This window comes from Eretmochelys imbricata, chromosome 1, assembly GCF_965152235.1.
Source record: "Eretmochelys imbricata isolate rEreImb1 chromosome 1, rEreImb1.hap1, whole genome shotgun sequence".
Taxonomy (NCBI): Eukaryota; Metazoa; Chordata; order Testudines; family Cheloniidae; genus Eretmochelys; species Eretmochelys imbricata.
In genome coordinates this window covers 150,448,596-150,471,610 of record NC_135572.1, presented here as the reverse complement: position 1 = coordinate 150,471,610, position 23,015 = coordinate 150,448,596, and positions in this window count along the sequence as shown.

The following is a 23,015-nucleotide window of genomic DNA, read 5'->3' as shown; positions in this document are numbered from 1 at the left end:
ACATTGCTGTGGAAGCTATGGGCATGATCCAAACCAACTCCAACTGGCTTAAGTACTCATATTATTTCTTAAGGGGTATTGGAAGTGCACGTTTTCTTCCTGTTCAAATGTTTTAATTAAATATACACAAGAATATTATAAATACATGTTGAAACTTGTCCCCTCACAAAAAAACAAACAAACCCAACCCTACATAAAACCCAGAATTCAAAGCATTCCCTAGAAATCTGAGTTTCTTCCCATCTCTGAGAACCTGTTCATTGAGACAAGGTGGATGAAGTAATTTATTTTGTTGGACCAATGTCCGTTGGTGAGAGGGACAAGCTTTCAAGCTCCATAGAGACCTGAAGAAGAGTTGTGTGTGGCTTGAAAGTTTGTCTCTCTCACCAACAGGAGCTGGTCCAGTAAAAGATATTACCTTTCCCACCTTGTCTCTCTAATATCATGGGACTGACACAGCTAGAACAACACTGAATGCAATCTGTTCAGGAGGCAGATGGCAGCCTCCTTGGTTGTATTGCACAATACAAATGATAAATCTCAATGTCAAATGTAATTAAAAGCTAATTCTATTGTTTATATCCAAGACAGAATCTGATTTTTTTAAAATATATTGGACACTTCCTTTTATTTATTTTTCAGGAAGTTTCTAAGGCAGTGGTTCTCAAACTTTTGTACTGGTGGCCCCTTTCAAACAGCAAGCCTCTGAGTGCAACCCCCCTTATAAATTAAAAATACTTTTTAATATGTTTAACACCATTATAAATGTTGGATGCAAAGCAGGGTTTGGGGTGGAGGCTCCCAGCTCACAACCCCCCATGTAATAACATCATGATCCCCTGAGGGGTCCAGACCCCAGTTTGAGAACTCCTGTTCTATTGGATTAATGCCACATGGTGTACAGGACAGTGGAAGTCGTGAATTCTCAAAATCCCCACTGCATTGGGTCTTAAATGAATATAACTAACCAGCTAGGCTTTTTGATAAGATGGGGAAAGGAAGATAACATTAAAAGAGCTTTACTTTATTTGTGTCTCCATCTGTTGGTTTGAGGACTTATACTCTGTCTAGACAGGCAAAAAGAGACTTGAGGAAATCAGATTAACACGTAAGGAGAAAAAAATCATATGTTGCTTGAACCATTAAATTATCAGCAAAACTTTTAATAGTAAAATTCTTTCCATATATGTTAGTCATTTATCTCTAAAGTACAAGAACACATGTGATGGCTTTTTTTTGTCTTTTAATTTAACTTACATGTCCTATCTTCAAATTAGATAGATCACTTAAGCATATATATCAGTTAGCTATTTTTAGCTCTCTGCTTGGCTTCTGTTTCTGGAGAATTAGCCTTTTAGCAATTAAACTTCCATATTAATTTTTTCTTGTCGTATTGATGTGCTGTACATATTTTAAGTATGCAAGGACAAAGATTCTTGGATCATTGTGTAGATCCATGTTTATAATCTTCTTAATTCTTTTTACTACTCCTTTTCAGAAGGAGAATACTAGAGGACATTTCCTAGTGGGGTAAATGTATAGAGGCGGGAGATGGGGAGGAAAAGGTAGGTTCTGTGTGTGCATGCATGTGTGTGTAATTCCACTTCAGATAGAGGGTAGTAGGTTCCAAATACTTTGTGTTGGGGGTAAATTTAGACTCAAGTTAAAGGTGGATTTGATTATGTATCCTTTCCTGCGTGACTTCAGTTTTAGTTGAAGTGTAAGCAGCATGTCCAAGTGCATAGAGCACTGGACCAGGAGTCAGAAGAGTAGGGTTCTATCCCCATCTGTGCCACTGCGTCAGTGCCTGTCATCTGAGCCTTTGTGTTCCCCTCCCACCATATGCCTGTTGTGTCTATTCAGATTGTATACTCGGTTGGGTGGTGACTGTCTCTTGCTGTGTTTGCACAGTGCCTAGCACAATGGGCCCTGCCCTTGGTTGTGACTGCTAGGCACTATTTGAATACAAACAGTAAGAACAATAGGCACTGAAGACCAGAATCTGCAACCTTTACTGCTGCCATTGAGTAGTACTTTACTTTGTTGAGTAGTCATTGATTTCACTGCCACTACTGATTATAAGGATGGCAGACTCTAGCACTGCTTTTCAATGATGATCTAAATCATGATGATGATCAAAAATCTAATAATTTGTCATCTTTGCACTTAACTGAGGACAGAAGACATATATAATTTCAAACTAGATTACCTTCTCTTCACAAACATCAAATACATGTTAATATTTTAATTCATTTGGCAACCAGTTATTTTAAATAATTACATCATCCACCCAATCTGACTCATACTCTGCACTTATCCCCTAAGTTATACTGTGTTGTTCTTTGAATGAACTGCAATTTAAACATTGCATATGCATTTAAGAAACAGTAGTGCCTATTTCATAAATTCATACCATAATCCATGTGCATGGCTGTCAGAAGAGAAAGAAGGACAATATTTTTGAGGTCTTTTGGTCTATCCTGCTACTGACACTTTGTTATATGTGGACAATTCCAACTAATAGTAAAACTGGGGACAATACTCCTGATTTCAAGCTTCTTTCAAACTAGAACTGTATCATTTTTTTTTGCATATACTCTACAGAAAGAATAAAATTGAAATGATCACAGTGCTGTAGAAAAAGTCAAAGTCCTTGAAAGGAAAAAGAGACATGGCTGGTCATTTCATTATTATGCTTTGCTTCCAGGCAGTGGTATTTCATTCTGTGCCAAGGGAGCTCAGTGCTTTGAAGTGCAGCGAATTGCACGGGGGCTTGGCAAACGTGAAAGTGCCCATACATTTCCTCTCAGATCTTTGACACTGTATACAGTTGTTGCTTCAGATACTTGCGTCATGCCATTCCCATTAACTAATAGAATGATGACACAAATTGCATGATGTATAGTAAATGGCTTCTTCAGACAATTACAAAGTATAATTGTGAAGCTTTGGTTTCGTGAATCTTTACACAGTGCATTAGAACAACTCTGAAATAAGTAATCCTTGTGCTGTAGTAAGGTAAAATAGTTCAATGACGATACTTGGAAGCTCACTGAAAGTATTGCATTTGTATATTCTTTCTAGCATCCTGAAAATGCTTAAAATGTGTAATAGCAATTATTGAGCATATGAACTAGCTAATTTTAAAACATGAATAAGTGAGCCACTTGAATTGTCCATACAAAAATTAGGATACACATTAAATGCCTTCCGATTACATTGTTCAGTTTGAACTTCCACAAAGATTCCTCAATTTTGTCAATTATGTCTCCCAATTTAAGGGGAGGGTCATACCCATCATCCAGAAAAAAACTAATGGAAGAGGCTCTGAGAGAAGGGAAATTTAATGAAGTTATGAGCTAGTGTCTTCCAGAGCTCCTAGCTACACAGGAGAAACGTGCCTGATACCAGGGGCTAGAATGTATGTACAACTACATCCTTAGCATGCGTGACCATAATGGAGGAGTGTTGGCCATACCTCATTCATCTTCCTTTTGGGGTGGCTTACGCAGAGACTTTGATGATGGCTAACTCCAGCACGGAGATAAGGATTCTTGAATCTCCTGCCTTCCTTATGCACCCATATGAGGATGAATTACAATCTGCCCTTTAGCAGGATTTCCAAAGCCTGATTTGCAGGTAAGTGATAAAAATGATAAATAATAAAATAAGACTGAGGCTTACACCATTAGCTTCAGTAACCTCTGGGACATCTCCCCTCAACTTGATACATTACCGTTTGACATTATAGTTTGTCCTTCAGAATCATTTTAATTAAGTTCTCTCTACACACTGTAGCAACATATTATACTTGGATATTATAAATTATCTAGTGCATCTCTAATAAAGTTAGGAGTGTGATTGTATACATATTCCATAATATGTATATACTTACCATATCCAGCCACGTAAACACATCTGCAAACAGAATCTCCACTTGCTGCTGGTTCACATTTTTCAGAACACTGGATAAATTTTTCAAGAATCTCATACATTTGATGTCCAAGTGAATGCCCAGATAACTGTTGATCATGGAAATTAACCCTATTGAAGGCTTAGGCCCAAATTCCCACCCATTGTAAGCTAGTTGTCTGAATTGATTTCAGATGAGGTAAACATACACACCAGTGTTGTACACGGCCCATTATTTAACTTATGCTTCATACTTTAGTAAAGTTAATGTACTCTCTGTGCTTTACTCATTCCTTGTGAGCTTTTCAATTTGTGATCCCAAATTGTGTGTACCAAACATGTTATTCTTTCTGTAATCACTTGATGACATATATATGAATTTCCTTTATATAGGAGGACAGTATTGCATGAATCCTGCATAATTTATATGAAGATCAGTTCATAAAAGACCCATAAGTAGGGCCTAGTATTTAAAATGGAATCTTTTTTTTTTTTCATTTTTAATGGCTAAAGATACTTGTATGTGTAGGAATTACTAAAGAATGATTGCAAAAAGAAAAGGAGTACTTGTGACACCTTAGAGACTAACAAATTTATTTGAGCATAAGCTTTTGTGAGCTACAGCTCACTTCATCGGATGCATTCAGTGGAAAATACAGTGCGGAGATTTATATACATAGAGAACATGAAACAATGGGTGTTACCATACACACTATAAGGAGAGTGATCACTTAAGGTGAGCTATTACCAGCAGGAGAGCCGGGGGAGGCGGGGAGAACCTTTTGTAGTGATAATCAAGGTGGACCATTTCCAGCAGTTGACAAGAACATCTGAGGAACAGTGCGGGGGGTGGGAGGGGGGAAATAAACAAGGGGAAATAGTTTTACTTTGTGTAATGACACATCCATTCCCAGTTAATTGTATCCAGTTTCCAAATTAATTCCAATTCAGCAGTCTCTCGTTGGAGTCTGTTTTTAAACTTTTTTTGTTGAAGTATTGCCACTTTTAGGTCTGTAATCGCGTGACCAGAGAGATTGAAGTGTTCTCCGACTGGTTTATGGATGTTATAATTCTTGACGTCTGATTTATGTCCATTTATTCTTTTACGTAGAGACTGTCCAGTTTGACCAATGTGTATGGCAGAGGGGCATTGCCTGCACATGATGGCATATATCACATTGATAGATGTGCAGGTGAAGGAGCCTCTGATAGTGTGGCTGATGTGATTAGGCCCTATGATGGTGTCCCCTGAATAGATATGTGGACACAGTTGGCAACGGGCTTTGTTGCAAGGATAGGTTCCTGTGTTAGTGGTTCTGTTGTGTGGTGTGTGGTTGCTGGTGAGTATTTGCTTCAGGTTGGGGGGCTGTCTGTAAGCAGGGACTGGCCTGTCTCCCAAGATCTGTGAGAGTGATGGGTCGTCCTTCAGGATAGGTTGTCGATCCTTGATGATGTGTTGGAGAGGTTGTAGTTGGGGGCTGAAGGTGACGACTAGTGGCATTCTGTTATTTTCTTTGTTGGGCCTGTCCTGTAGTAGGTGACTTCTGGGTACTCTTCTGCCTCTGTCAATCAAAGATCCATTGAAAATCTCTGCAGTTATTGATCATTTAAAGCAATCAGGTACTGAGCACAAAGTGTAATTGTCATTTTCATTTTTAGCAAGACTCCAACTTGACAGGTCACTTTACAACTTAGAAAATTATTGGATGTGGGATGTTTGTTTTTGCTTTGACAAATAATTTAAAATGATACTTTTCACACAAATAATTAAAAACATGCTTTGCAAAGTGCTGAGTCACATACTAGAAAATACCTCATAATAATAATATTGCTTTGTATGAGGTTTATCTATTTCACAACTATATAAACAAAGAGAAAAATAGAGACACAAGTTGGGTGGCATAATATCTTTCATTGTACCAATCTAAAGAAGAGCTCGGTGTGACTCAAAAGCTTGTCTCTCTCACCAACAGAAGTTGGTCCAAAAAAGAGATTATCTCCCCCACCTTGTCTCTCTAATATCCTGCGACCAAGGTGGCTACAACAATACTACATACATTGGAGAAAAATAGTTCTTTCCAGTCAAGTGGAGGGTTAAAACAAAGATACTCCATAAATCACTGAAAGTCTTGGTAGATCTATATACCTTTCAGAGTAAGATACTACAGTAACTTATAAGAATTATTTTAAAAGTAGTTTTATTTCCCTTTTAATATCTGCTAGAATCTAAAAGGTAAAGTAGGAAAATGCTTCTTAAGACATTTACAGCAAAAATGTTTCCTATATTCCCCAACTGCTAGATACATTGCTTCCCAGAATTATTTTGGTTTCAGGTACTGGATGGGCAGTAATCTGTCCTATATCAAATATGGACTTAATGTATATCTCACAACCTTCTAGGGCTAGAAATGATTGGGAAGGTAACATTCCCAACTTTGTAATAGGCCATGCCGCACACTCCTAACTCACTTGTGACTGCTCCACTCATGAGTAATGCTGCCACTACAAACTCATGGTAATAAAACTTTTGTACCACAGCATCCTATTACGTTTTCCCTAGGTATCCCATAGTCGCATCCTCAACAGTTTTTTTCTCTTTTAACATTTACAGCCTTTAAGTACAGCTCCTACAATCTGATACCTGCTCCACAATATTGGCTGCCTTCTTTTAGCCAACCTTTCTTTATTCCATTGTCTTAATTATTCTTTATGTTACAGTTCCTGCCAGACTCTTAATAATTAGACTGAATCTTCTCAAGTCCAACCAGCCATCTTCATTTACAGATTTAGGCACCAGTGCTGCCAACGTACACATGCTTAGGAGGACTATTTATGTATGTAAAATTCAGCATGTGTTTGTTAGTAGGATTGGGGTCTTATTGTGCATCATTTACCAGACAGTTTTTCATTTAGTGGAATTACTCTTTACTGGAGGTTTCTCACCAAGACACCACATTGGGTTCTTTGGCAAGAAAGCAGTTTTCCTCCTGTATTTTTTTTACATATTGTGAACTAATATTTTGAGAGCAGCAGTTCATTATGGAAGTGACAGACATGGTATGTTGGAATTTCTTTGTGGAATAGCTTTTACTGAAGTGTTAGTATTCTCTCCATTAGGCTATAAGATGAAACTTCAGGTGTCTTTAGAAATATGTATAAATGATCACATCTGGATGTATACAGACACTGATATGGACAGCCATTATGTATAAATTGGGTTTAAGGGCATAGAAGAGAATTCTAACCAAAAGAAAAATAAGTACTCCTTTCAGAAGATGAACATTGTTTTACCTGAATAGGCTGGCTTCAAAATAAAACCACTTGGATACTTACATGTTAAATGCAAAGGCCAAAGAAGGAACAATATTGTGTCACAGATTTGGGCATCAAAACTGACTTGTGAAAAATTGAATCTAATCATGGAAGTACAGAAAGTCAGCACTTTATTAAAGTATTTATTAGATGTGAACAATAAAGAAAGGCATAGCAAAGCTTCAGGTTGCCTTTGACATTTGCTTAGATAAGACTGTGCAAATATGATATTTTTGCTAGCATAATATTCTATGTATTTGTCAGGATTATATGGAAAGCTGCGCTTTAGACCCCTTTTAGCCCTCTTGAGTGCACCCGTTTGGGGACATGTTTTCCTTTATTCACCCCTCTCTGGGTGGGCTCACATGGTCCTACCACTCTTAGACTGGATATCTGGGCTGCAGTCCCATGTTTACCAGTTGTAAACTTCCTCCAGGAGTCTGTGACAGAGGCTGATTAATATGACAGAAAGAACAGCCTTTTTAAAACAAAAGAGTATTTATTCACCTAACGGTGCAGAGCAAATGGATAAAACAAGAAAGGCCTATATTCATGGGTCTTTCCCACACCATAATCTTTCCTTGCAAGCTTTCAAAAGATCCCCTTAACCCAGGTACTTCCATCTCTGGATCGGTAGAGAAAGCCTGTTGCTGCAGTTTCTGTGTCTCTACGTGTGTCTTTGTCAGAGTCTCCCCCTGGCAGCTGCTGACAACCCACTCAATCTTCCGTCTCCCCAAAGCAAGCATCATTAAGATTTTAGTATCTCTTTTGGTCTAGGTTTAGCCTGGAAAGAGTGAACTTTGCCAACCTAGTCGGATCCAAGCTGGGGCTGTTGTACGATTAATAGCTTCCCCCATTTTCCCCTTACAGTCTCCTTTGATTTAAGCCTGTGGAGCCAAGCTGTCAAGGTTCCTCCCCCACTCTTAACTCTAGGGTACAGATGTGGGGACCTGCATGAAAAACCTCCTAAGCTTATCTTTACCAGCTTAGGTCAAAACTTCCCCAAGGTACAAAATATTCCACCCTTTGTCCTTGGATTGGCCGCTACCACCACCAAACTAATACTGGTTACTGGGGAAGAGCTGTTTGGACACGTCTTTCCCCCCAAAATACTTCCCAAAACCTTGCACCCCACTTCCTGGACAAGGTTTGGTTAAAAGCCTCACCAAATTTGTCTAGGTGACTACAGACCCAGACCCTTGGATCTTAAGAACAATGAACAATCCTCCCAACACTTGCACCCCCCCTTTCCTGGGAAATGTTGGATAAAAAGCCTCACCAATTTGCATAGGTGACCACAGACCCAAACCCTTGGATCTGAGAACAATGAAAAAGCATTCAGTTTTCTTACAAGAAGACTTTTAATAAAAATAGAAGTAAATAGAAATAAAGAAATCCCCCCTGTAAAATCAGGATGGTAGATATCTTACAGGGTAATTAGATTCAAAAACATAGAGAACCCCTCTAGGCAAAACCTTAAGTTACAAAAAAGATACACAGACAGAAATAGTTATTCTATTCAGCACAGTTCTTTTCTCAGCCATTTAAAGAAATCATAATCTAACACGTACCTAGCTAGATTACTTACTAAAAGTTCTAAGACTCCATTCCTGGTCTATCCCCAGCAAAGACAGAATATAGACAGACCCACAGACCCTTTGTTTCTCTCCCTCCTCCCAGCTTTTGAAAGTATCTTGTCTCCTCATTGGTCATTTTGGTCAGGTGCCAGCGAGGTTACCTTTAGCTTCTTAACCCTTTACAGGTGAGAGGAGCTTTCCCCTGGCCAGGAGGGATTTCAAAGGGGTTTACCCTTCCCTTTATATTTATGACACAAGCACACAGGTAATATCACATGGCTAAACTGTAGTGCATATGATTTTTATAAAAACAAACAAAAGGTAATTCCCTCATTCTCCACAATATTGGTCATGCAAGCTCAAGAAGATACTCTAGCTAGCTCAGAACTTGCTTTTTATGCAAGGTCAATCAACAGAGTGAGCATAGGAAAAAGTAGATCATGACCATGAGTACTACATAAACAATGCCACAAAAGTCCCTTCAATCACATATGAGTACACTTTTGAATAGTAGTCAAGAGAATAATAATTTTCTAGTAAAACTGGAATCTTCCCACCTATGCATATAGTGTATTTTCCTATACAATATTTATAAAGCAATCATACATTTGCATGGGACATAGATACAATCATTGAATATTGAGTCATCAGAGATTTTAAGAAAATATTTGGATAACATTTCTATTATTGAATTATTTCATTTGTCAGTTTCTACTGGCACCCATCACTGAACCATCTGGAAGCTTTGCATGCTTCAAGTTGTTAAGCCCCAGAAAATAAAACTCTCTCTTCCCAGAGATTGATACTAAACCCAAATTGCAAATTAACCTACAGATTAATCCAAATGTTAATGAAATAAATGCATTTTAGTTAAAATATATATATTTTGGTGATATGCAGCATATGGCATCCGTATCATTATTGACACTAATGACATGAACAGCAGTTCGTGAGTTGCAAGACCGTGGTCTGAGATGAAAAAAAAAAAAGAATGTACTGAACTTGTGCTGAAAATGTCAGCTTTAACCAACAACAAAATCAGTCTGAGGTTATTCAAGTGTGGTATGGTCAGCACTCTGACACTGAATGGCTTGAGCTTGACAGTATGAAAATAGGCAATACCACACATGTCCAAAGATGAATGCAAATGGGATTTCAGGCATCTCTTGGGAATAACTGAACACCCTTCCAAAATAATGGGGCCATAGCCATGGCCTGACATAACTGTTAGTGCTACAATCAAGCTTCATTATCAGATCTATTTTCTATTCCCATCTAGCTTTATTAACAAGGACTGATTGACCTAACATTTTTTAGGATAGGTTCTCTAGTTATTTTACATCCCATTTGCATTATTTGGTTAACACAAAGGCACCACAACCCAGCTGTAAATGCCCAGCAGAGAATATGCTGTTGCCTGGAACCTCCCTGCCCGTGTATCTGTCCTAATTGAACCCTACACCTGCAGACCCTCGTGCCAGGATAGTGGAAGGTCAGGAACAGAAGAGGGGCATGTGCTACAGCATTCCTCCCCTGTTGTAGGAGCTAACACCTATCGTGCAATTTAGGCCTTTCCAGCAGTAGCTGTAAATCATACCATAGGTGTGGTCAACAGTGAGAACTGGGTACTATAGCCAGCTGCCTTGATGTCTATTGCAGGGAAAAATCTGGCCCATCATATTTAATTAGAGGCTTAAAAAGAATTATTTGAGAGATTATTGCTATTTATGTTCAAAACAGTATAGGAGCCCCATTGTGCTAGGTGCTATACAAATAAATACGTAGACACAATTTCTGTCCTAAAGAGTTTAGAAACTAAATTACAACAAGACAAAACAATCCTTATAATAAAAGGATGGAAGAGGGGAGGGACAATGGGTGTAGCTGTAATGAGATCATACAGATGCAAAGGCTAGCTTTGTGCATAGCTTGATAGTTCTGAATTATTTGAAAGTCTTGTTTTTTTCCTTTATGAAATTAATTAGCTATCCCCAACTTCCACCCCATCTGGACACATAGTTGGATAGTTGTTTATAGGCATCATAGAAAATGGCTTAAGTGATTTTTCAGTCAAAGGGTAGATACCTATCGCTTGAATGAGTCTCTGGACCGAGTGACTGGAGAGTAGCTAATGTAATACCAATTTTTAAAAAAAGACTCCAGAGGTGTTCCTGGCAATTACAGGTTGGTAAGCCTAACTTTGGTACCTGGCAAATTGGTTGAAAAGAACAATAAAGTATAGTAAAAGACAGAATTATCGGACACATATATGAACACAATAAGTTGAGGAAGAGTCAACATGGCTTTTCTAAAGGGAAATCACACCTCCTCAATCTATTAGAATTCTTTGAGGGAGTCAAAAAAACATGTGGACAAGAGTGATCTAGTGGATATAGTGTACTTAGACTTTCAGAAAGCTTTTCACAAGGTCCCTAACTAATACCTCGTAAGAAAAATGGGGTAAGAGGGTCCTCTAATGGTTCAGTAGCTATTTAAAAGAAAGGAAACAAAGGGTAAGATTGAATAGTCAGTTGAAATTGCCCCGTTCTGTTCATTTCTTCTGAAGTATCTGGCACTGGCCACTCTCAGAAGACAGGATACTGGGCTAGATGGACTGTTGGTTTGACCTGGTGTAGCCATTTTCATGTTCTAATACGTATGAACATTTTAACATCTTTAACTTTTCATCCAATCAAGCCATGCTGCTTGAGTAAAGGCTTTTACTTTTCACACACACTATCTACTGGAGACAGTGTTTAGAGAAAGGGAATCGGAATTAGGAGACTTGATGTCTGTTCCTTTCTCTGCCAGTGACTCACTGTGTAACTTTGGCAAAAAACAGAGGAGCCAATATTGTGCAATTCTAAGTGGCTTCTGTGAGATGTGAGACTTCCCATTTTCCTTGAAGCAAAGAGGGAGCTGAATATTCCTAGCACATCACATTCTTGGGCCGTTACAGTTTTTGAAGCAATTTGAGAGCCAGTAATTTTTTTTGTTTAAAAAGGTAATTATCCCCTTCACCAGTTTTGGCCCTAGTGCTACATGAAGATGCAAGAGAATGGGATCCCTACACTTTGTCTTGTTGAGGATGCTCATCACTGGCAGAATCTGGTTCACAGCCATTCCAAATCGCAAGTATTGAGAAATAATGCACTGATGAATTCTATGGTGAGACTCCTGATCAGCACCCTAGGTATGAGTTTGACTACCAAAATGTTGGTTCGGGCATGTCTATACAGAAAGTTAGTGAATGGAAAGCTGGGATGTAAATCGACAGTGCTCTAGCATGCCATACACAAACTGGTCACATGGACCCTGCTACTGCACACAAAAAGTACCATAGTATACTTTTACATGAACAGCGGGTACTTTTAGTGTGCAGTAGCAGGGTCCATGTGGCCAGTTTGTGAATGGTACACTAGAGCACTGTTGATTTACATCCCAGCTTGCCATTCACTAGCACTCCATCTAGATAAGCCCTTACATTAGTTCATTTGGAAGTTATGAGAGTTAGTGCATTTATTTGGGAGTATGTGTATGTGGGAGAAGGAGAAAACTATGTGAACTAAAGTCTATTTGCTATTTTTGGCTTTCCCAAATTATTATGTACCGTAGATGATAGGTTCCCATGACCTGTGTACTGCAGGATCTGACTTATAAAAATAACAAACAAACAGCAGTAAATCAGAACGGTGCTGCCAGGCAGGGGACTTGAGTGGAACTGCTTGGGCAACGATCCTGAAATAATTTTAGTTTCTCCCAGAACTTCAGATAACATGATTTAATAAAGTGTGAAAAAATACAGAATTCATTTTTGCTAATTTTGCTCCCAGTAAATTCCACTGTTAGAAATTAATCCATACCCAAATCAGTGTCATGGGAGAGTATGAGAAAAAAATCTGCATGATAATCGATATTAGTGGACAAATTTGATCTTTCCCATAATATGAACCCATTGTTTTAATAAGAGTCTCAGAAGGCATACTTCATAAACAGCAAAATTGCAATCCCCAGAACTCAGTTTAAACATCTGAGGGAGATATCCAGAACTGTCCTTTAAATCTCCCCTCCTTCCCCTCTCCTCCAGTTAGTAAAAGAAAAGCAACTATTTTTAGAGTATGTGCAATTAGTTGAATACCCAGGAGTCAGTTTTAGTATGGATGGTGTTCATAATATTATATGCTCGTGTTAATACAAACCATACACAATTCAAAAAGTGTTTCCATTTTAAGCCACTAGTTTCAGTGCCTTATACAATTTCCCCAGATTGCCCCTTCTTCCTTTTTGCCCCCTTTAAGTCCAGAAGTGATTTTTTATTTTTATTTATAAAGTGATTGAAAATCCATGGACTAGTTTAGACAAATGTTTTTCACTGGTTAATATGTCTTAAAAATGCTTTGTTTGTGAAGTGGGATAACTTTAAACATAAATCAATTAATCAGTAATAAATCAGTGAAGAATACATGCTCTTTGAATTCTGGGAGAAAATGAGTAAGGAAACCTATAAAACCTACAAGTGAAAATAGCATGCTACAAATGTGCAGTTAGTATATTGTTCCCCTTATTTACTTACTGGATATCCACAATTGTTTTGATTTGCTGGATCTTCCCATAGCCTTGGCAAGCCATATCTCCCCTGCAGACCCAGACCAGTCTTTCCTCCTGTGTTAAGGATGGCATGAAAAGTACCCCAGTAAACAAACTGGAACAAATTGATAAACTAAACAGTAGTAAGTCATCAGGACCAGATAGTATTCACCCAAGAGTTCTGAAAGAACTCAAATGTGAAATTGCAGAACTACTAACTATCATCTGTAACCTATCATTTAAATTAGCTTCTGTACCAAATGACTGGAGGATAGCTAATGTGATGCCAATGTTTAAAAAGGGCTCCAGAGGTGACCCTGGCAACTACAGACCAGTACACTTCACTTCAGTACCGGGTAAATTGGTTGAAACTATCATAAATAACAAAATTGTCAGACACATAGATGATCATAATTTGTTGGGAAATAGTCAACATGGTTTTTGTAAATAAAGGGAAATCATGCCTCACCAATCTACTAGAATTCTTTGAGGGGGTCAACAAATATGCTGACAAAGGAGATCCAGTAGATATAGTGTATTTAGATTTTCAGAAAGCCTTTGACAAGGTCCCTCACAAAAGGCTCTTAACAAAATAAGCAGTCATGGGGTAAGAGGGGAGGTTCTCTCATGGACTAGTAACTGATTAAAAGATAGGAAACAAAAGGTAGGAATAAATGGTCAGTTTTCAGAATGGAGAGAGGTAAATAGTGGTGTCCCCCAGGGATCTGTACTGGGCCCAGTCCTTTTTAACATATTCATAAACGATCTGGAAAAATGGGTAAACAGTGAGGTGGCAAAATTTGCAGATGATACAAAACTATGCAAGATAGTTAAGTCCCAGGCAGACTGCAAAGAGCTACAAAAGGATCTCACAAAACTGGGTGACTGGGCAACAAAATGGCAGATGAAATTTAATGTTGATAAATGCAAAGTAATGCACATTGGAAAACATAATCCTAACTATACATAAACAAATTAACTGTTACCACTCAAGAAAGAGTTCTTGGAATCATTGTGGATAGTTCTCTGAAATCATCCACTCAATATGCAGCGGCAGTCAAAAAAGTGAACAGAATGTTGGGAATCATCAAGAAAGGGATAGATAATAAGACAGAAAATATGATATTGTCTCTATATAAATCCATGGTACGCCCACATCTTGAATACTGCGTGCAGATGTGGTTGCCCCATCTCAAAACAGATATATTGGAATTGGAAAAGGTTCAGAAAAGGACAACAAAAATGATTAGGGGTATAGAACGGTTTCCATATGAGGAGAGATTAATAAGACTGGGACTTTTCAGCTTGGAAAAGAGGCGACTAAGAGGGGATATAATACAGGTCTATAAAATCATGAGTGGTATAGAGAAAGTAAATAAGGAAGTGTTATTTACTCCTTCTCATAATACAAGAACAAGGGGCCACTAAATGAAATTAATAGGTAGCAGGTTTAAAACAAACACAAGAAAGTATTTTTCACGCAACGCACTGTCAACTTCTGAAACTCCTTTCCAGAGGGTGTTGTGAAGGCCAATACTATAACGGGGTTCAAAAGGGAGCTAGATAGATTCATGGATGGTAGGTCCATCAGTGGCTATTAGCCAGGATGGGCAGGAATGGTGTCCCTAGCCTCTGTTTGCCAGAAGCTGGGATTGGGTGACAGGGCATGAATCACTTGATGATAACCTGTCTGTTCATTCCCTTTGGGGCATCTGCCATTGGCCACTGTCAGAGGACAGGATACTGGGCTTGATGGACCTTTGGTCTGACCCAGTATGGCCGTTCTTATGTTAAAGTGCTACAATATTCTTCAGTAATGGTCTAATATACTAGAACTTACAACACTCTGTATCTTTGGTGGTTACTTTAGACTCCTTGAGTATTATTTTAATAGGGAGCAAAGGGAAGAAGATATCAGTAGCAACCTAATATTTTGGCTATTTCCTATTTCATGGATTCTTATCTCTGAGCAATGGGTAGGGCCAGGTTAAAACATAGGGACCCAGCCCCTAGAATCCTGAATTTAAGTTTAGAGAGAGTGTAAATTCCTAGCGGTCACAGTTGCATGGAAAACTTCAAAAAGGTGAACTTAGTGTAGGTGATATAGTGGCACACATCTGAATTTTCAGAATGCCTGAAAAAATGGGGGTGGGGATGGACAGCCATGCAGCCACTCTGCCCTCCTGAGGGAATAGGGTACCAAAGCTACTGCTGTTTCTGGAGGAGAATTTCCTGTGCTCTCTGGGAGGGTAGGCGAGAGCCCCCTCACTGCTGCCATCACCCCTGTCACTCCAAGGGAGGGTGGGGCCATGGCACAGGAACACAGGGTTCAAGCCATGGGGGGCTCCATGTGACAGTGTGCCTCTGCCTTCAGATTACTCTAAACTAGCCCTGATGATGGGCAGCTCATATTTGGCTTGTACAGAGATGTAAGTTTGTTTTTTAATTATGCTTGGGGAGGAGGGGAGTAGTCATGAGGAAATTCCTGAAATGTTGCCATTACTGGCAATAAAAAACAGAGTTTTGTTCAAATCTGAAGGTTTACTTGTGAATCTGAATAAAGCTCCTTTATTACTGAATATAAAAAAGAACTCCTTCACTGAGACTGAAGGAAGCATGAGAGAACGAGGAGACATAGTAACATTACATCTTGGAACCATTTTTTCTCTTCCACAATAGTTCACAATGAGAATGACTGGCATTTTGCTTTCAGGTCAGCCATCTGTCTGACTCTCTAATCTCTCCAGTTTAAAAGGTTCTCATCCCCATGGAATGTAAGCCATCAAAATGGACAAAGGTTTAGCAATTGCCCACAGTTCTGCATCTGGGAGAATGTGGAACTACCTCACCTACCATGGGGACCTTGAGACTGTTGTTAGAAACCTCCTCTTGGTCTAGATTTGGGCTTACTCCATTGTAAGTAGATGGAAAACAGGTAAGAATTTTCCTTGTTTTGACAATCTCTCAGATGGTCCACACTGATCACTCTGGTGTGGCGGGGCAGGGCCATGAATCCATTTTTCCCCTGCCCCATTTGGGGAAACTGTGTGCCCAGGAGCACATGGAAAAAGCTTGCCTGTGTATATAAGTTTTGTGCAGGCTTCATTTTCAGAATTTTTGGGGTATAGCTTGACCTGAGAGTGTATCTTTTAAATATTCAACTACACATGAGAGAAACAAAATGTTAGAATGTATATCCTTGGCATAGTGTCATAGATGTTTTAGGGACATCGTTAAAGTTGATAGTAGGTTTTTATTAAACTTTCATATCAAAACCTGAAGCCAGACAATCATCTTCTTGTCTCAAGTTTTGATGTGCATATGAACCTGGAAGAAGACTTGTGATTCCTTAGATCTCCCTTAAGCCCTTAAGGGACCAAAATCCCACACTTTTCCCCCTTCCATACACAATTCAGTTGTCTTCTTTATTCAGTGTTTCTAAGTGTCCTGCCACCCCTTGTGTTCAAGTGAATTCAAAGCTCCAGACAAATATCAGAGGGTGTGAACTTCAGCAAAAGCTGTATCTGATAGTGTGGGTTTGGCAAAATGAGGCTAACCCAGAACATCAGGTTTTCCACAGGACTGTGCACAGATCTGTGTCTTCATCACCTATATCTCATTCTGTTTTGGGAAGCTAGTACCCAGGACACTTTCCCTTTCCTTTGTTATCCTGAACTGGCATTTTGTTTTCTTCTTCAGGATGTGGGAGTGCTGGTGGGGAGAGCAGGGGGAAGAACTTATGTTTTTCTCATAGTCTAAAACACTATGGAGCAAATTCTGCTCCCTTTTCTGCAGGTGTGAAAGGTCTTTCAGTGCTAAACTGGTTAAATTCTGCACAATGGGATCATGAAGGGGACAGTATGCGATAAATATGGCTTGACAAAGGTCCAGAGGTTGAATTCACTCAGCACTGCAGAGTCCACCACTATCAGGCACTTGGTGGTCAGGACTACTCATGGTGAAGATAAAGAAGCTGCACAGGAGAGAGAATGAGGCACGAGAAGACATACCACACCTGCACATCCTCTGGTCCTTTCATTTTGTGGAAAAGGTACATGAAGATAAGGAGGGTCCATTAAAACAACGAGGAGTCCAGTGGCACCTTAAAAACTAACAAATTTATTTGGGCATAAGTATTCGTGGGTAAAAAACCCACTTCTTCAGATGCAACATTGGGTGCATTGTCACTCCATGTCCCGTGGGAATGACTTCACACCTTCCCCACTGTAGAAATTCCAAGCCAAATTATGCTGAAGAAAGATTAACCATAATGTCTGTTTCAGCAAATATTTACTTCATTCAACTTGGTTAATATAAGCTTCTTTTATGCTTCTACTTCAGCTTTTAAAATACAGGTAGCGTTGGTATAATGTTTAAACTCTAACACTCTAGTTAACATTTAATCTTTTATATGATACTTTAAAATTGCTTAAATCAGTATGTTTAAATTGAACAAGGTCTGAGAGCCACTAGGTAGGGGACTATATCATTAGCCTGTAATTATATATTGCATAGAGCACTATGTTTTCATTACTTGGGAGTGGTGAGGGTGGGGGGGAGTAATGACCTTGCAATTGACTCTTACATTTAACATTTTCATCTCAGCTTTAACACCATTAGATATAACTACTTGCATTGAGCACATAAGGAGTCAAAGAGGCATTGTACTGCAGTTAAATCTAATTCAATTTCAGGCCAAGAAAGTTAATAATAATTTCAGATTTGCTAAATCAAAGGCTAAATAAAAGTCAAGACCGTGATACCTTATTTGTGGATTGCTGATCTCTGGCTTTTAAAGTTACTGCAATAAATTGAAACTTTAATTTCAGGCTGCCTGAAATTCCCAGCAGCCAACTGATGATTTATATTGTCCAAAGTGTTATCTAAAAAGTCTAAAAAAGGAACATGCTAAGTATGTAAAGAGCTGTCATAAAATGTGCATCTAGGGAATAGTCTAAAAAAGGTTTTCCATATTTGCCTAGAACAAATTTCTCATAACAGATTTTCAGTACTAAATTATCATCAAGCCCCACAGAGTTGCCTCATGTTGATAAGGCAGTTTGGAAAGCCTGCTCTATCTCCCCTTCGTCTGTTATTTGTCTCAATAGGACAGGGATGCAGAGGAGCAGTAACAAATAATGGCTTCCCTATGTGACTAAAGATTCAGTACAGCACAAAAAATGTCACATAGCAAAACCATGGAACTTGGCAGATTGGCTTCGGAGATGCTAAGGCACAAAACAAAAACAAATCTGGTGTTTTCTCTTTGCTTGCTAGCAAGCTGAGTCTTTCGTATTAAAGTTATTTTGATCCAATGTGCAAATGGTTCTTAAAGCTGGAAAGAAGAAAATATTGAGATAGTGTTATTAAGAAAGCAAACTCCAGAAAAAGAAATAATACAAAATAAAGCAGGATTTGTCTGTCTGAACCTCATTGTTAAGAAAAAAAAGCTATCCCTCCTTCTTTCTAGAGCCTGTGGGCTGAATAAAGAAATTATGATACTGAGATAAAGTTGGGAAGTGGCAGAGTTTGTATTTGAAGTACTTTCAGGGTAGATGTAGCTCAGAAAACTCTGTATAAACCTAGGGTCCTGGGAGAACAATAGTTGAACAAGCCACAAGGCTTCTCTTTCTTTTTTATTTTGCTACAAATCCATGTGTGTTTCATCAAAACAGTCAAGAGACAGGTGAGGAGTGACACGTCAACTGAAACTGTCTATATGGGCATTTTTATTTATTATGAAATGCGTGTTCACTAACCATAGGATCTTACAATGAAAACCTCCACTGGGAGTGAAGCATAACCTTCAGATTTTTTTTAATGGAAGAAATCTACATCCTATATTGTTCTTTTGAGTGGACTTGTGGCTTATTATTTATTTCTTCAGACTTCATGTAGGCAATTTCAGTCATCTCGTGAAACTTGAGAAAGGGCAGGCTTTTAGTCTGAAATGGACTCAATAGGGTAAGAACTAATACAAATGCCTGCATTTTAAAGTAATTTGAAGGAATAAACTTCTGGAAAATTCCCTCCTACGTTGTAATGATTAGACTTGTGGCTGGCTGTTGTGCAATCAGCCAGAGCAAGTCTGGGTCATCATCATCCCAAAGATGATATATACAAAGATGATATACCAGAGAAGCTTTTCTTTAACACACCTTTGAAAACAACACGTTGTCTCACTTTCAGATGTTTGTATTTTTAAACTATTAATTACATCCACTAGCATTGCTGCTATTTAGATTACTAATATCACCAATACTTAGAATAATCATGTTGCTAATACTTCTGTGATCTGCACCAAATAGCTTTTGATACTTGACTATAGTCAGTCCAATCTAAGATACTACATATGTATATGTAGAATAGTTTCTTCACTGAAAAATGCAGCATCAATCAACTTGAATTTGACCCAATTAATTTCAGCTGGGGAATTTTTTTTTCCAGGTCAGCAAACTGCACATTTCTGTCTTTTTACAACCTTTAGCCCTGTGGTGGTTAGGGCCCTTGTCTGGGATGTGGGAGACAGAGGTTTGAATCCCTTGTCTGGATTCCTATTCCTCCTCTGAATCAGGTACAGAGAATATCTGAATCCATGTTTCTTAGCTCCCAGCTGAGTGCCTTATTCACCAGGCTACAGAGTTGTTGGCCCAATTACTTTTAAATATTGATACAAAGATGAACAGCTTCAACAGCAGAAACTGAGTTCAGAATAGCCTGAAGCCTGGTACTTTGGGAACTCACTTAGCAGGTGTGAGACCTGAGTCCAAGTACCTGCTCTGATGAATATTTAAGTGCTTATATGAAATGGAACATCATTTAATAAGGGAGACTTGAAAGTAACACCCCGACCCGTACAGCCTATAATCTTGTAGTTAGGATGCTTAACTGGGAGAGGGGGGCAAGGAAATCTGAGTTCAAGTCCCTTTCCCAGATCCAAACCCAGATCTCCCACACTAAGCACTGGATTAATCATTATAAAGGGACTTAAAGCTTGTTGATTTGAAACAGACTTTTCAATTTGCTGACTAATCCTAAACAGTTTTGGAAACAAACCAAATATTGTTTCTGATTTTTTTGGTATGCTGGCTGAACCGAAACATCAATTACTCTTCCAGCACTACTGAGGTGGAGAATTATTGGAATGAAAGCAGATCTTTACTGTTAAAACTTAACCTTGAATTTTGAAATTATGACAAAATAAGTAAACCATCTTATTGAAGATAAGAAGAGTTGAAGAGTCAGAATTTCTTGGTCTATCAGTTCTTGGTCTAAGGAGTGTCTATTAGTAGATATACAATTGAGTCATAAGCAACCTAAGGACCAGATCCTACAAAGACTCTCATGTAAGTCAGTATTATGTACAATGAAGTCAACGGGGATACATAAGAGTATAAGTTATTCACATGTGTAAATCATTGCAGACTCAGACCTTAAAATAGACAGCTATGCTATTTTAAGGCATCAGTGCATAGTTAGTCATAGCAGGGCACATGTTAATAAATAAAATAAATTCGTGTTGATCAAAGCTCAGCAAGGTGTCTTGTACACTTTTTTATAGGTTTTTTTCCAGCCATTACTGACTATAATGTCTTTGTAAATAGAAGCTTTTACCTCTACTATTGGAGGTTGCTTCCTGTCCAGTTCCTTTCACAATCCAGCATTTGGGTCATTGCATTTCAATAGCAAGGAAGAGCTGGTAATGTCATAAACAACTGGCTGTAATTTCAGTGAATGAATCAGACAGGAGGAGTAAGCTGAACATAAATGGAAGATATATTGACATAACTATCTTTGTAATCTGCAATGACAGGAAAAGAAATGTAGAAAAACTACATAACTGTTAGATGGAGCTTTGGTAAAATAGAGTATTTTGCCAGTATCTCACAGAATCTTTTTTAAGATGTATTAAAAATGAAGTTACTGGAATAACATGTTTATTTGAGTATTTTTTAAAAAATGACATTTTGTAAGTTCTAATCGCTTCTGGGTTCTTTTGAAAAAGGCCAAGTTAATAGGGTACTAAAACCAACTAATATGCATGTTACATGTGCTATATATGGCAAAGGTGATAATGACATGCTTACTAGTTAACTGTTGAGATATGAGTATTTGTTACTAAATTCCCTGTAAAAGGGTTACATCTAATAGTGTCACAAAGTCTGAGAGAAAATTATACCTGGCTAGTTAGTTAGGCTATTAAAGGGGTGACTGTAGACTCAGAATCACTGGAAGATAGACTACAGTCCACAAGAGAACACAAAAAGCCTTGCAGGTGAGGAAGTTGTGGCTTAGCACTGGTGGGTATACAGGCCAGAGTTTAAAAGCCATAATTCTGGAAGCAGAATACAGAGAGAGAAGGTTCACTGAAAGGCAGTGTGCTGACTGAGTTCCAACTAGTAGAATTAACTCTATGTAGCTTAGCTCATGTGTTTGACACCTTTCTGGGTCTCTGTGTTACAAATTACTCTCTCAGTGAGGAACCAACACACTGTAAATCCCCTGCAGAAGACCCTCATTTCATGTAAAAGGTCAGAGATTTACACCATTTACACCAGACGGAGATCTGACCAATAAACTCTGTTTGGCAGAAGTATTTTCACCTGAAGCATTTCCTCTAGAAAAACTCTTAAGAATTAATTAAAGAAGAGTGAAATTGGATATGAAATCACGGGCACAATAAAAAAAAATGCTGTTGTAAAGTGACTCCCTGAAATAACATGAATATAGAAGCTTTAGATAAATAGGTATTTAAGTCTCCATTGATCTTCCTTGCAAGTGCTACTGAAAAAATCCAACAGGAACAATCAGATTGCAGGGGAAAAAAATCAAGTTTCAAAAACTGACCATAATGAGCATAGACAACTGAATATAATGAATAAAATTATAGATAAACTCTATAATGACAAAGAAAAAAATACCTTGGACTATAAGAATTTGGATCATCTGGTGCAAAGGCTGTATATCCCACCACAGAAGCTAAAGAGCAACTCCTTAAATAATTGAATGAGCAGTTTGAAACAGACTGACTTGAAGAGGCCCCTGTGACTCAATAAATATGATTGTTTCTCCAGGTAACAATCTGGTGAAGCTGAAGGTGAATAAACATGTAGATTTGCAGAGTTAGACAAAATTAAAAAAACAGCTTTATATTAAAATAATCCTGTTTTTCACATCTTTTATGCAGAAAGGTATTACAGCTCTAGTGCTATCTAGGACACTAGATAAAAAGTAGATAATTAGTAATAGTGGACTTAATTAGACTCATACCCTAAGGGCAGGAGAATGGAGTAAGTTACAATAGTTCTAAAGTTATATAAACTACCATTGTGACAAATACGGCTAATTAACACTAACATATTAAGGTCTAAGATTAACCTATTTATATGGAAACACTTTGTATCTATGTACTAATTCTGGGAGTCCCAAGGGGGGAAAATATCTTATATCTCTAGATTTATAGCAACAATTCCACAATAAGAAAGAATGGTATACCCAGTTGATAAGGGCTTTTTAAAAAGATATTGTGTTAGAAAAAGTAAAATACTAAAACAAATCTTTTGTTTTTTAAAAAATCTTTTTATACAATCTGACATCTTTGTCCCTGAGCATTTTTAATTTAATCAG